The 12,703-nt window shown below is 33.9% G+C and overlaps 1 long non-coding RNA gene and 1 pseudogene across 1 annotated transcript; both read right to left on the bottom strand.

Moving 5' to 3' along the window:
• LOC107621959 lies at window positions 3,546–6,425 on the bottom strand. Its single transcript, XR_001616007.2, has 2 exons — window positions 6,275–6,425; window positions 3,546–3,960 (listed from the first exon to the last, which is right to left on the bottom strand). It is a non-coding gene; the product is annotated as an uncharacterized LOC107621959 (long non-coding RNA).
• On the bottom strand, window positions 8,518–9,057 carry LOC110267442 (annotated as a pseudogene).

Genomic DNA, 12,703 nt, shown 5'->3' with positions numbered 1-12,703 from the left:
AAACTGGGTCGAAAACAGCCCAGAAATCGCTGGAGAAGAATTCAAACACGCTGATTTCCGTCACTGCAACGCGGCCGCATGGAGCACGCGGTCGCGTCACCTAGAGTAAGGGCAACTATGATATATTATATATCAAATCGAAGCCCCAGACGTTAACTTTCCAACGCAACTGAAACCGCGTCGTTTGGACCTCTGTAGCTAAAGTTATAGCCGTTTGAGTGCAGAGAGGTCAGGCTGGACAGCTTAGCAATTTCTCCAACTTCTTGTATTCCTTCCACTTTTGCATGCTTCTTTTCCATCCTCTGAGCCATTCCTGCCCTGTAATCTCTGAAATCACTTAACACACATATCAAGGCATCTAATGGTAATAAGAAAGGATTAATAATTAGCAATTTAAAGGCCAAAGAAGCATGTTTTCAATCAAAGCACATAATTGGAAGGCAAATGTAGAACGTAACCATGCAAATAGTATGAATAAGTGGGTAAAGAGTTGATAAAAACCACTCAATTGAGCACAAGATAAATCATGAAATAGTGGCTTATCAACGGCCTATTTGTCGATTTTAATTAAAAAAACAACATATATAGCGTCTATTTTATAGATTAAATTTACATCGTTCATTCCAATTTAGAAAGCAATCAAGACCGTTCAAATATATCGACGGCAAAGGTGTCGATATTTTAAATAATAAAATAGACGACATATTCGTCGATTTTAATATAAAATAAACAACACATATAGCGTCTATTATATAGATTAATTTTAGACCATTCATTCCATTTTAGAAAGTAATCTAGACCGTTCAAATTTATCGACGGCAAAGTTGTCGATATTTAAAATAATAAAATAGACACCATATTCGTCGATTTTAATATAAAAAAAACAAAAAATATAGTGTCTATTATATAGATTAAATTTAGACTGTTCATCCCATTTTAGAAAGTAATCTAGACCGTTCAAATTTATCGATGGCAAAGTTGTCGATATTTAAAATAATAAAATAGACGCCATATTCGTCGATTTTATTTTCGACTTCTAGTTCGCCTACAATATGATGATAATAGGGAAATAAATTAATGCATTATAAAAATATCGACGACTAAGCTGTCGATTTTAATATTTTTTATTTTTAATTATTTTTTTAGTAATATCGATAGTAGGCCGTCGAAAATTATCGACGGCAGAGATAGCCGTCGATTTTTGGCGTCGAAAAACACGCTTTTTCTTGTAGTGTGAGTGTGTATGGAAGGGATATATATATATATATATATATATATATATAAAAGAATAAATTACCATTTGTATTCATGAAAGATAAAAACGCTAACAAATATATCCATATAAGAATAAAACGATAATTATACTCACGGAAGATAGCTTTTGTGTGCCAAAAATACCCTAATGGACTAATTGTGTAACCAACGTCTGGATACTCTTAGCATATGGAAGCCATCTTCTGTGATTATAATTGTCGTTTTATTTTTATATGGGTACATTTGTCAATATCTGTATCTTTTATGGATATAAATGATAATTTATTGAGATAAGTAAATTAATTCTCATTTTTTATAAAATAAGGTTAAAAATCTAAATATTTAAAATTAAGGCATATAAAATATTCACTATTTTTAAAGTATAAGAACTCTAAATAATAAATAAGAATTTACCTAACTTATATATAAAAATCTCTAAAAATATAATCTTAAATAAACATAATAGATCATAAATAATTTATTAATAACTTTCAAAATTTGAGGTGTTACATCCTACCCCACTTATAAAAATTTTTGTCCTCGAAAATTGTTACATTGAAATAAGGTCAAATTCAAATCAAAGAAAATAGAGTCCACTAAAGGAAGTACAGATAAACAGAAGTACATAGAGACAATAAGATATGATAGGAAAATAATCAAATCATATTCTAAGAAGGTCCAAAATAAGAATTCCAATAAGGATAATGAAAAAGAGACGGCACGAGTTCGTGTAGCACGAATAAAGAGAATACGTTGAAATGAATCCTTAAAATACAACTTTTAACGTTCCCAAACCCCATTATTTGCATAACCTATTACTTCTATTTTGTCTATGATAATCCATTAGTGTTCCCATACACATGAATTATTAGTATTAAGTTGGTCAGACCTAATACTATGAGAGATGTAACGGTCGACTAACAGCATTAATTAATCAATAGACAATCATCCATTTGAAACTCAAATTCTTGTCACTAGGACAAGTCCTATTGCATGACAGACACTCAAAGTATACAGTAAAGCATAGTCAGTCCATTCCCAAGGCACTAACAGGAACAAACTTCTCTAATACCATAATGTAACACCCTAACTTTTAGCACCTCATGATCGCACTAAAAGTCCGAGCGCTACTTACCTCTATTCCTTTAATTATATACTATGTTTATTTAATATTGAGCCTTTGCGAGTACAAATTAAAAGTTTAATTAAGAAAACGGAAAGATTTTATTTTTAATCACTTAATCACAAAGATATATATATTCACACAGCATTATATACATATACTTATTTCAAGATTCTCAAATACAAGTCCTATCCCCTCTAAAAATAAAATACAATAAACAATGAGGAAAAAATAAAATCTAAGAACTTAACTTGTGAGTATAATCTTCTATGCTCCTGAAACTCTGCACTAAATTTTCGAACTTGTAGCTGAAAAGGGTGGAGATAGCGGGTAAGAACTGGGGAGTTCTTAGTAGGGTCAGAGTTAGAAGTTAAGTCCATTTTGCCATTATTAACCAACCGCAACTAACAGCAGACACAACTAGAAAATGGATTAATACAGACAGATTTACAGACAGATTTAGTCTTTATTACAGATAGATTTTTGGTTACCGACGAAATTACCGATGGATTCTGTCCCTCTGTAAAAGCCCCGTCGGAAATTATTTACCGATGGATTTTTTTCCGTTGAAAAATTACAGACGGATTTTTACCAGTTACCGACGGATTTTCCCTCTGTAAATTCTCCATCCATTTCCCGAAGACGACAAACTTTTTGACGGATTTTCCATCTGTAATTACAGACGGATTTCTGACGGATTTTTCGTCTGTAATTACAGAAGGATTTTCAGACGGATTTTTCGTCTGTAATTACAGACGAATTTTTCGATGGATTTTTTGTCTGTAATTACAGACAGATTTTCAGACGGATTTTTCGTTTGTAATTACAGACGGATTTTCCGACAGATTTTCTGTCTATAATTTGAACTTTGGAAAATCATCTCACACTCTGATTATAGATAGAAAATTCGTCTGTAAATTCGTCAATAAGGTAAAATAGAATTTTTTTATTTTTTCAATTATAAAATAAACTTGTTTTCATACAAAATAAATATAAAATTAATACTAAGGTAAAATAGAATTTTTTTATTTTTTCAATTATAAAATAAACTTGTTTTTATACAAAATAAATATAAATTTAATACAAATTGTTATATAATTTATATTCAAATATTTATAATATTTTAAAAAATAAACAAATTCATTGTATTATCAAACTAAAAGAAAAGTACTATAAACAAGCAAGTCAATATAATTCAAAATATAAACAAAGTGTATTGATACATCAACTATAATAATAAGTAACAAACATACATCAACAAAGTCTATTGAGTAAATTAAAAGTTGTTAATGGGTATCCAAAGAGCTCTAAATGATTTTTCTCATACTAGTAAATTAAAAGACCTATATTTCAAGCAACTCCTATTCAATTTCCTAACTTATTTGAACAATTTTCGCTGCTCTAATAATTAATAGATGAAGTTGGTGAAGGAGGTCCTATGTTAATTCCACTTATCTCATCTGCAAAATTCACTTCACTTGCTCTTTCTGCTGCTGCTTCTTCTTCTTCATCACTACTTTTCTCACAAGAAAACTTTGCCTTTTTGTTCCTCAATAAAAATGTCCAGAGTGAGAACATAGACCCTATCATTAATAAATTCAGATAAGTGATCAACAAAATAAAAATTGATATCTTTAAATTAATAATATGCAAAATAACAAACCATATCAAGATTAGTTGGCTGAGCAAATAGCAATTAGCAATGAAAAAATGAAGCTCAACCAAAAGATGCACTATCATATACCAAGGGAAAATACAACTACACCCTAATACAATGGAGGTTACATCATGCTACATTAAAATGTACTCATTCTGAGATCACATTTATGTGGTGTAGACTAAAGTAAACAAAAAGCCAAAATCGTCATCTAATCTTTTCAGTTTTTATAGCTTCAATATAGAATTTCTGAAAACAAAGTACAGAAATAAATCAAATGGATGAAAAATGTAAAACACAATCAAATGTGAATTGATTTTGGTATCATTCAGGGTGACAGATCAACTTAATTTCACTATTTCATCTATAGAATTTTTTATTTTCACTTTTTTCAGTTCTATGTTAAAAATTGTTTAGCAGCCAAAAATTGGAGAAGGATACAAATCATCTTCATTGAAGCTAGAATCCGGCACAGCGAAATACAAACCTTGTCATCGAAGAAAACTTGAGTTCAATTTGATCTGGCAAAATCCCATGTTAAAGTGAACTGCATTTATTGAACTAATCATAAATTTTTGGGTAAATTTTCATCTTAACTTAAAGATTAAAATAATCTGACATCAGACTAATAAAGACTCTACTCAATTAACTGGTCGAGAAAATTAGTGCAGTGATGGTATCAGAAAGATAATTGTGATCCCAGGACAACTCTCTTGTTCATCAAGATATGACACTTGGTGAATAATAGAGTCATACTAGTGGCTGGTGTTCTCTCACAGCTTCTTTTTCTTGGTGTTTGATTAGCCTGAACATAAGACAGAAAATATCATAATTTAATCTTTAATTTTGTGAAATCAATTTAAAAAGAAAAATAAACCATTGGTAACATGGTCAACCAAATGCATGAAAAAAAATTGCTAATTGCAAGCAAGTTCTCACCCCTACAGTGTTGCCATCACTTCCATCACTAGAACCCCCAGTATCCACACTGTTCATATCATCAAAAACGTAGTTATCCACAAGCACCTAATAGAATAACTAACTCTTGGACTAGTCTTCTAAATAGAGGGATAAAATTTGAGTTTAATCCTACTAAAGAGTATCTGATTTCCCCTCCATGACCCCACAACGTAAGAATTCAAAAAATAAAAAATAAAAAAGAATCTACAGAAATTTATATAGAAAGGAAACAGACTAACAAATTTTTGTGACAGCTTATTTTCAGTTCTAAGCTCTGTACTATCAGTATGGCCATTCCCAGTTGACATTGCAAGCCCCTCAAACCCTTTCAGATAATTTCTCCCACAAGGTCCGACTTAAGAAAGGAATGCTATGCAGCTTTACTGATAACTTACACTTTGAACTTTGAAGACAGCATTCTCATACATACCATCTGTGGTTTAGACTTGTTATTATCTCATGAGTTCTGTTTCAACCAGAAATTTGTGACCTTGTTTCCATATTCAGCTTGGTTTCAGCTTAGTTAAAGAAGGACACTGTGTCAGTTACATTTAAAACGAATGCAACTGAGCTGATTCAAGGAGGTCAGGCAATAGCAAAGCATGGATCTTGGACTCTGCTAAAAGGTGGCATAGTGGCCAACCACTCAAGCCCTGCTGAGATTCTTTTTCAGGTGAAGTGAATTACTTTCTAGACTTAACACCTGCATGTTTCTTAGCTTTAAGAACATGAAAGAAATAGTCAAATGCTCAAATGGTTCTGATTTTCTTTTATTTAGATATCTTTCGGATTAGTATCTAAATCGGACCGATCAACGGTAGGTAAACCCGCTAAAAATCGGCCATTTTGTGTCAAACCGGTCTTCAACCCTTGCGTTTTTGGAATTAATTCTAAAATGGTACCACGAGGATACGAACCTGCAACATGAAAGATTAGCACGCATAGCCTAAACATTGCACCAGCCTTGCATTTGCTTTTGTATGAGCTAATTAATATATATATATATATATATATATTACGTAAAAATTATATATAATTAAGGACTGAAAAGCTTTTATGATAATAAAATAAATAAATATAAATATTTGAATTATCTAGGTCCACAAACAGGATCAAAGGAAACACATTTGACATTTCAGTATATTAGTTTTTCTTATTCTATTGTGAACTATTGATTGATATCATTACAGTAGAAGCCAAACATTCATGGGCAATGAACAAGACAAGTTCTAATTTTTCATAAACCATGAAATAAATTACATGAAAGTAGCTAGACTTACAATAAGAATGGTAGGATGAGTATAAACCCCTCCAGGTGAATAAAGTGCTGCATAAGGTGGCATCATAGGCTGAAAGAAATAGAAAAAGTTGGCAAGTTAGATCTGGCAAATTGTCAGCAAAACACCAATGAAACTAAACCTTGAGTTCAATTTGAAGAAGGAAACTTGTGAAAAAACAAGATTAGAACAATAGCAGTTCATCAGGTCACAAGAAGCAGATGAGATGGTTCTACTAACCAGTGGTCAGCAATTCCAGTAAAAGCAGAAGCAAGATATACTAGGGTTGCATGGCTGCTAAAAGAAAACAAGATTAATTCCACCACTTACATAAGCATTGTAAAAAAAACACAAATTCACGTATTTATAAAGTGAATTACACAAATTAGACTAACAGAACCAAAAAGTGAACAGAATGGAGGATACTTAAATAAAATACATGTCATGTTTCAGATTTAAATTAGGATATCCCAACATGTTTCCTTCATTTTGATAGCCATGATGTACACAAATAACCTTGACAATAACCTTGACAACCCAGTGATAACCAACAGGTGCAATGGAGCACCGCCATAAGCATTAAAATAAGAAAGAAGGGTTAAAAAGCATGGTTCCTTATCAAGAATTACCTCTCGGAGAGCTTCAAGTTTCCATGCACAATAGCCAGAACTTTCTGCAGATAACTATTGCAAGAACTCATCGGATTGCTTCCTAGGCTCACAACCTCTCTCTCTCACACCCCTGCACAAAAACTCGAGTTATAAAAAGCAGCAAAGGAACAATAAAAAAACAAGGAGGTTTTAATTGAGTAAACGGTTCTTATAGCATACCTCGTAAACAGAGATTCTTGCAACATGTGATCCATTCTATTCCAAAAGAAGTTTCTTTTTTCTGGGAAAGAGAATATCAGTCTTAGAGAAGAAACACTGCCCTATAGTAAAAGGAATGAGCAAACTAATATCATAGCAAACGAAACTCAAGTTCCTATAGTAAAAGGAATGATGAATGAAAACACAAAAATCAGCACTGAATATCAGTAGCAACAAAGCATAGAATTCAGGGTTAGTTGAAGAACCTGGTGATGAGAGAACTTTTGCGTGGTCTAGAAAATTGCGGATGGTAAATAAAAATAAAGAACCTGGGATTGAGAGTCACTCCTAAAACTAAGAGAAATCCTAAATCATAATCCTAAGAGAGAGGAGAGAACCCCTCTCTCTAAAAACTACATCTACTCCTAAAATTGTGAATTATGGAAGCTTGTTTTTGAATGGATGCATTCCTCCACTTTATAGCCTCTAATCTGTGTTTTCTGGGCCGCAAACTGGGTCGGAAACAGCCCAGAAATCGCTGGTTGCGAAATTTGCCACGCTGATTTTCGTCACTGCGACGCGGCCGCATGAGTCACGCGGTCGCGTCACCTAGCGTCAGAGAAACTATGACATATTATATATCAAATCGAAGCCCCGGACGTTAGCTTTCCAACGCAACTAGAACCGCGTCGTTTGGATCTCTGTAACTAAAGTTATAGCCGTTTGAGTGCGAAGAGGTCAGGCTGGACAGCTTAGCAACTTCTTCATCTTCTTGTATTCCTTCCACTTTTACATGCTTCCTTTCCATCCTCCAAGTCATTCCTGTCCTGTAATCTTTGAAATCACTTAACACACATATCAAGGCATCTAATGGTAATAAGGGAGGATTATTATTTGGTAATTTAAAGCCAAAGAAGCATATTTTCAATCAAAGCACATAATTAGGAAGGCAAATGTAAAACCATGCAAATAGTATGAATAAGTGGGTAAAGAGTAGATAAAAACCACTCAATTGAGCACAAGATAAACCATAAAATAGTGGTTTATCAATTGGCATGTTTGAGACAAAGCCACCTCTGTTCTCAATGCTGCCCCGCTCAGTATTAGGTTCATGATCAGTAGTCATCTGTACAGCCTCCCCTCCCCTTGACAGAACTTGCAACATGAAAATAATTAATTAAGAGTGAAATAGCAAGAATAAAGATACATATTACTACTTATGTACGCATAAAAGAAAAGCACAGCAGTGAAGAAAACAGAGACTGAATCTGAATTAAAAAATGGAGACTCAATTGAAGATACTAGTATAATTACTACGAGCAGAAGCTAGTCACTAATGCCTAAACACCACAAAAGAATCAAAATCAAAGCCAGATTGAGGCCTAATCAATTTTCAAAACCTAATCTAATCCTATTTTAACAACCTAAAAATCCACTAATCAGAAAACAAATCTAACCAAATCGCTTGTCCCTCATAACTCTCGCCATGTTAAACGAAGGGAATCTTGTGAAGGCCTTCGATAAAACGTCGTCGTTCACCTCGTTCCCTAGGTTGCCGCAGAACAAGCGATGGTCGTTCTCCGGCCACTCGGCCAGCGAGGGATCCTCCCATGTCTGCCCGGCGGCACGGCGGGGAACTGCCTTTCACTTCGCATCGGTCTTGTGGTCGACGTCGCTGCTGGCTATGGCAGCCTTCATGCTCTCGAGAGCCTCCGGGGTGATGGTCTGGGTGTCGCGCTGGAAGAGTTACTGAGCGTCACGCTGGAATTGGTGGTGGTGTGACGGTGGAGGAGGATAGCTGTATGCGGCAGCAGCGGGGGCAGCGGCGACGGTGGGAGGAGGGGGACGAAGGGGTGGGACGTAAGGCGGTTGTTGAAGGTGGAAGGGGGTGGGGAAGTAAGAGGGATCAGAGGAGTAGGTGATTTGAGACGAGGAGGAGAAAGATGAGGAAGGGTTTGCCATGGAATTTGATCGATCTATTTGGGATCGAAATTAGGGTTTGTTATCAGACACATGTTAGAAGTTCAGTGTTTATTTCTTTTGATTTGTGTGCTGGAAATGGGGCTCGGGGCAATGGTAGGTTTAGTTTATTATTTCCGATGAAAAAATTTAAATTACAGATGGATTTTCTGTCTGTAATGTAGTATTTTTGTCTATAATATGCCATAGTTGCTCTGACGCTAGGCGACGCGACAGCGTGACCCATGCGGCCGCGTCGCAGTGACGAAAATCAGCATGGCAGATTTTGCAACCAGTGATTTCTGGGCTGTTTCCGACCCAGTTTGCGGCCCAGAAAACACAGATTAGAGGCTATAAAGTGGGGGAATGCATCCATTCAAAAACAAGCAGTGGTTGAAATTGGCAGATTTTGCTTTAGCTAGGATTGCTCTAATACTAGTCTCTCCACAGGAGTTGACTAGGACTTGATGATCAAGCTAATTAGTCCACTTGACTTAACTAAGTGGGATTAAAATCCAATTCTCATCACATCTGATAAGGATAACAAGGACAGGATTTCCGGTTCTCATACCTTGCCAAGAGTTTATTTTACAGTTATTTATTTATTTTTATTGCTCGAAAATATACCTCTGCGCATTGCCCAAACTTCCAAAACCCACAATTTACAATCTTTATAACCAATAATAAGAACATACTTCCCTGCAATTCCTTGAGAAGACGACTCGAGGTTTGAATACTCGGTTATCAATTTCAAAGGGGTTTGTTACTTGTGACAACCAAAACGTTTGTATGAAAGGACTTTTGAAGGTTTAGAAACTATACTTGCAACGAGGATCCATCCGCAATTTTCTAGACCACGCAAAAGTTCTCTCATCAAAACGGTCGGTCAATACCTGACTTCCGGAGGTAATTTCTCTTCGCTAGCACCAATAATCAGGATATTTTAGTTAGATTTTCTTTCCTTTATAGAATAGAATAAATTACATAGGTTAGGATAGTTGCATGCATGTTCTACTTGACTAAAAAGACAATAAGTTTCTTTTAAAATCTATCTTCGGAACAAAATTTCACTAATTTTTCAAAATTCTTATGATAAATTTGCTTGAGTTGTATTTGGAACATGATATTTGAGTTAAAGAACACACAACCTGTGAAAGATTTGAGCCTTCATGAATGGTTACATTATTTAACCATAATTATTTCATTCTTGCGTGTTTACTTCTCTATGATTGTAATCTATATTTTGTTTTATCTTATATGTCCAATATTTATTATATTCACATGCTTGCACATGATTGAGGCCATTATTTGTTATTAACTCACTTATCCCAAATAAGCCTAACTTTTACATCACCTTTGTTAGCCCCTTGAGCTTTTAATCCCCTCTTGTTCTATAACCACATTACTAGCCTTAAGTAGAAAAATAAATTAAAAATCCCAAGTGAATCTTTGGTTAGCTTAAGATAGAAATTGTGTATCAACTAAAGTGTGGGAACATTGGGTAATAAGGAAATGTATTTAATTTATTTGAATATTGGGAATTTGGGAACCTACTCATGAAAAGAAAAAAACCAAATTAGAAAATGATGAAGAATCTATGTGCATTGATATGTTATGTTTGCTTTTAAAAAATAAATAAATAAATAAATAATAAAAATTATATAAAATAAATAAGGGGACAAAAATTATCCCAATGTTAATGTTAATCAATGCACATGTGATAAATCAAAAAGAAAAAAATTTTGGTACATGACCCTGCTTTCACGAGCTATCTTCTTGCACTTTTATCTGTTTTATTGTGTAATGATAAAATTAGTGGAATTTGATTTGTAATTATTTTAAAGAGCTTATTTACTTTTGATCAAGTGGACAAGAATCATATAGTTGCATTTATTTATATACATATAGGCTTGCATTGCATTTCATGAGTTTCTACATGTTCATGCTTATTTCCTTATCTCCTTCAATTAAGCATGAGGACATGCTGATGTTTAAGTGTGGGGAGGTTGATAAACCACTATTTTATGATTTATATTGTATTTAATTGTGTGGTTTTATCATGATCCTTACCCACTTATTCATTAAATTAGCATGCATTTAGATTTCCTTCCAGAATTTATTACATGTTTGAAAAATGCTTCCTAGAGACTTTAATTATTTATTTTTAATTCTCCTTTATTCCATTCGATGCCGTGATCTATGTGTTGAGTGTTTCAGACTTTACAGGGCATAAATGAGTTGGAGATTGGAAAGGAAGCTAGCAAAAATGGAAGGAACACAAGAATTTGAGGAGATAACCAGCGAGAAGTGACGCGGTCGCATGGCTCACGCGACCGCGCGAAGGAGAGCAAATCGCAGTGACACGGCCACATGGCTCACGCGGCCGCGCGGATTGGAAAAGCTCTGGCGACACGGTAGCGTGGACGACGCGAACGCGTGGCAAGGAAAAGCGCGAATGACGCATCCGCATGGATGACGCGATCGCGTGACATGTGCGATCTGCATAATCTGCAGAATTTACTGGGGGCGATTTTGGACCCTATTTCGACCCAGTTCTCGGCCCGAAACAGCAAACTAGAGTCAGAAAATATGCAGAAACAAATAAAACATTCATTCAGAGACAGTTTTAGATCTAGTTTTACTCTCTTAGGTTTTTCTCTCTAGGTTTTAGAATTTTAATTTTCAATTGGTCTTAGCATTGGAACATTGAGAAGAGTTATTTCCTCATCAAGACTTCGTCATTCTAGTTCATTTTCTCAACTTGGTTTTATTCTTCCATGTTCTATTAATTATAAATTAATCTTACAATCACTCCATCAATAGTAGAAATTCCAACCAATCAACTCCCAGTCAAGGCTTTTATTCATATTATTTAAATTTCCTCAATCTACATTCCAATTTACTTAGCTCAACTTCTTGGAACATCTGATTAATAAGATAGCACACTTTTCTGCAACTCATTGGGAGACGACCTGGGACTTAAAACTTCCAGTAATTTTTAATTCAAACTCTCTGTGACATACTTCTAAATTGATAGGCAGATTTTCGGTGAGTTAAGAACTATACTTGCAACGTAACCATTTTAATAATTTTTAATTCACCAGCTTCTGCGTCTCATCAGTTTTTGGCGCCGTTGCCGGGGAATTGCAAACGTGTGCCTTATTATTAGTTATTGTAAATATTTTTTTGATTTTTGCTTGTTTATTTATTTTTATTTTTGCTTTTCCATAAATTAAGAGGTTATTTATTTTTATTTAGTTATAAAAAAAAATTTTCAAAAATTTGTTCTTAGTGTTCATCTTGATCTTCAAGTTGTTCTTCACGTTCATCTTGACCTTCAAGCTGTTCTTAGTTGTTTTCTTTGTTTTGATCTAAAAATTTGAAATTTGGTGTCATTTTATTGTTTTTCTCTTTCTTCATTAAATTCAAAATTATTTTTAATTAACTTTTTCGAAAAAAAAAATCAGATTTTTATTTTTAAAATTTTTATCTTATCTTATCTTATTTCAAAAAAATCAAATTTCAAATTTCAAATTTCAAAATTTAATTTTCAAATTCAAAATTTAAATAACCTTTTAATTTAAATTTGTTTTTATTTTTGTTTTTAATTTTTATTTACTACTATGAACTCTCACCCCTTTGGCTATTAGTCTGGTTACAATAA

The sequence above is a fragment of the Arachis ipaensis genome, chromosome B10 (assembly GCF_000816755.2).
Source record: "Arachis ipaensis cultivar K30076 chromosome B10, Araip1.1, whole genome shotgun sequence".
In the NCBI taxonomy this organism is placed as follows: Eukaryota; Viridiplantae; Streptophyta; class Magnoliopsida; order Fabales; family Fabaceae; genus Arachis; species Arachis ipaensis.
Note: the sequence above shows the minus strand (reverse complement) of the source record. Positions and strands in the feature narration are given on the sequence as shown.